The sequence below is a fragment of the Physeter macrocephalus genome, chromosome 21 (genome assembly GCF_002837175.3).
Source record: "Physeter macrocephalus isolate SW-GA chromosome 21, ASM283717v5, whole genome shotgun sequence".
NCBI lineage: Eukaryota > Metazoa > Chordata > Mammalia > Artiodactyla > Physeteridae > Physeter > Physeter macrocephalus.
In genome coordinates, this window is record NC_041234.1 from 86,342,720 (window position 1) to 86,346,657 (window position 3,938).

Below are 3,938 nucleotides of genomic sequence, written 5' to 3' on the forward strand. Positions count from 1 at the left end.
GGAAGGAATGTGAGGTAAAAATCACAAAGGTTCATTTTAATTATTTAAGTAATATTGTAGTTTTGATACGATTTGTAGCGTAATTTTTTATAAGCAGCAATTTCATGTACAGATAGGATTTGTAGAAATCTTTCAATTTCAGTCTGATAAAAAGAGATCAGACATGTAATTTGTCTACCACATTGCTTGTCACATTAGGAGGGCTCAATAAAAATTAGCTTTTTTCCCTGCCTGTGATAACTAAAGTAGTGGTATAGCCAACTCTCATTCATTACAATTCATTAAAACCTCAATTTTATACTTGTGTTTTTTTAACCTAAGCCAAAGACCCTGATCTGATTTATTTGAACTCATTGTTTCTGCTTCTTCATATTTTTTTTCATATCTTTTTTTTGGGTATCCTTTTGAATCTTGATTTTATCAGCTCTCTTGCACACTCTTGGGTAAATGAAGTATTTCATTCTACTCACTAGGATCTTGAAGAAACTAGGAAACCTAGTTGGAATCTTTTAAACATGGTTGAAAGAAAAATATCTATTAATAAACTGTAGAGGAGGAAAAAAATCTTTTTTGTCCTTCTACCCTTCTCCAGGTGAGGCCTTGTAAATTAGACTGACAAAAGACAGATTAACAAGAGAACAACAAACAGAAGTTTACTAACATGTGCATCAGGCGTATGCTCCATGTACTCAATGATGAGTAACTGAAAGGGGTGGTTAGAGCTTGACCTAATGCAGCAGCTTAAAATAACAAAAAATTCTTAGAGAACTGACATGACAAAGGAAATGGACTTTGAGTCTTTTGGGTGGCAAATTGGGAGAAGGTAAATATATGGGGGAACTAACGGATCATAAGAGCTAGTTAGTAAAGTTTGTTATGTAGGTTCCTCTGATGCTGATTCCAGGTGGTAAGGGTCTAGAGCTGTCTCTGGTGGTTAACTTCTGTCCTTCCTGGTACAGAGGGGAGGTGCATACCCTTACAACTACTACTTTTAGGCAAATAAGGGTAGGGCAGAGAGTTTTTCTTGTACCTGCTTCTTCTCAATTGCCTTCAGCTCAAAATAATTCTTATGTCAAAGTGCCATATTTTGCAGTAGCATATTCTGCTATCTCTTTAAAATTAAACAATTTTCTTTATGGTTCTCCAAAAATTGACTCTATTATAGTAAAATTTTGATTTTGACCAGTGTAGGCAAGAAATAATTATTTTTGTGTCCCTAACAGTAAGACAATTACCATCAATAATATTTGGAAGGGGGAGAAGGAAAGGGAGAGTCAAGTTCTGGCAACTCTTCAAGAACACAATGGATCCACAAAGCAGAGATTAAAACCAAATGTTTTATAATATGCAACCTCTCAGCTTTGATAAAAGACATTTACTTTAATAATAAAGGATATATAGAAACTTTTGATGAATTATGAAAAATTAAAGAAATAAATCTAAACACAATAGTTAGGCAGCTCAAGGATTCTATAACGTGCTGTGTTTAAAAGATTAAGAAGAAACATTTCTGGTTTATCAGACTTTAAAAGTCATATTGCTGTTATTACTTTATACTATAATACAGATACCAATACTGTAGGCTCATCATTAAAGGATAAGTCAGCATAGTATGCCTTGACAAGCATCTGGAGGGTTGGATTCAACTCTCTGCTATTATTATCTTGGGAAAAAAATCACAATCTATTTGAATCTCTGTTTCCTGTCCATAAAATAAAACCAATGAATTCCATGGTTTCTTAATTCTAAAAGTCCACAGGACTTCCCTCATGGTGCAGTGGTTAAGAATCCGCCTGCCAATGCAGGGGACACGGGTTCGATCCCTGATCCAGGAAGATCCCACATATCGCGGAGCAACTAAGCCCGTGCACCATGACTACTGAGCCTCAGCTCTAGAGCCTGCGAGCCACAACTACTGAGCCCATGTGCCACAACTACTGAAGCCCCCACGCTTAGAGCCTGTGATCCGCAACAAGAGAAGCCACTGCAATGAGAAGCCCGTGCACTGCAACGAAGAGTAGCCCCCGCTCGCTGCAACTAGAGAAAGCCCATGCACAACAGTGAAGACCCAACACAGCCAAAAATAAATAAATAAATAAAATTAATTTAAAAAATAAGTCCACAAAACTTTGATCAGCCTATGAACAAAACCATATATTCTTGAGATAGAAAAGGCACTATGTTTTATTTATCTTTGTATTCCCCACAGGGCCTAGCATGGTACCTAATAATATAACTCTTTTTTAGTTCAATAAATATTCATTTTACGTCCCTAGTTTCCAGGGACAGCACTAAATTCTGGTAATTCAGAGATGAGTTAGACATGGTCTCCACTCTTTCAGGATTTTACGGTCCAGAGGAAGAAGAAAGTATATAGGTAATTTAAACATCAAGAATTATTACAGAGATAGGCAAAGAACAATATTTGCACATAATGCACATACCTTACAAGGGTCAGAGAAGGGCTTCCTGGAGGAACTTGCACCTCTGCTGAATCTTGAAGGATTAGCTAACCATATTGATGGGGAGGGAGAGGAAACAGCAAGAGCAGAAACAAAAAAATATAAAAAGAATATGAATAAATTAATATGGCATACATTCATCACAATTTCTTTCTGAATTATTTAAAAAATAAAATATATCCTCATTTATATAAAACCAATATGAAACCACCCTAATCATAAGGATAACTAATGCTACTTTATTTTCCATATGTCCTTTAGATTCTCAGCAATAGCTCTGTGTTTATTTTATCTGGGCAAGTATATACGATATTTCTTCTAAAATGCATGTCAGAAAACCTGGGTTTCATATGTCACGAAAAACTGAAAGATTTTGAAAGGGGGGGAGAAAAAGGATTACTGGGTAGCTTACGGAAGGCTGGGCATTGCCTAGTACATCCTTCCTGGTTATCTGACTCTGTAGTGTTCTGAGCCTTTCATTGGATTAGAAAGAGTCCTGGAAATCTTGCCTCAGTCCACTGGTGCTGTCTGAAAGTTATCTAAGTGATGTCAGCTCAGAAGTCTATTCTTTGAAGTGGCAATCATGTGAAGTACCTGGTACGGTCCTTTTCCATGAGGCTCTGAGATTGTTCTTCTTTGTTGAAGATACAAATTGTAGCCTGTAGTAGAATCTTCGGGTAAGCTTTAGAGGAAAACAAGAACATTAAGAGATTTAATGGCTGTGGTTAATTTATTACTATTGCCAATTCTATCATAATAGAGGAGTAAAATTCCGTATTGGAGTCCAGTATGTAACTATTTCATAGGAGTTTTGATGAGGGTTATTCCTGACGGTAAAACAGTATTATGGAGGGCACATCCATCATGGAGGGCACTGACAAATTGCTGGGGACTTCCCGTAAAGCATGCAATTTCTGAAATTTTTATACTAATATTTTACCAAACAAACGTAATTTAGGAAAGGAATGTCCCTTCTGATCTGACAACTTTTCCCATGCAACTTTACTATAGTAACAAATTAAACAAGCCTAATTATTTCCAGTATCTTTTTTTATAAGGTGGCAGCACAAATCTTTGTGATTCCAAAGACCCTCGGAGAAGTCTTAGAGGTTTTATGCATAAAAGTTTTAGTTTTATGTATGTAATATATTCTGAAAATTTTATTTTATGGGTCCTAAATTTAGGAACTGATTTTGGGAAGACAAAATTAAGGGTTGTCAGAGGAGATTTGGTCACTTGATTAGGTAGGATCATGAGTGACTGAGAAACAATGCTTCCCTTCCTATTTAATCCAAGTACAAATAATGCATTAAAAAATACAATGTGGGCTTCCCTGGTGGCGCAGTGGTTGCGCGTCCGCCTGCCGATGCAGGGGAACCGGGTTCGCGCCCCGGTCTGGGAGGATCCCGCATGCCGCGGAGCGGCTGGGCCCGTGAGCCATGGCCGCTGGGCCTGCGCGTCCGGAGCCTGTGCTCC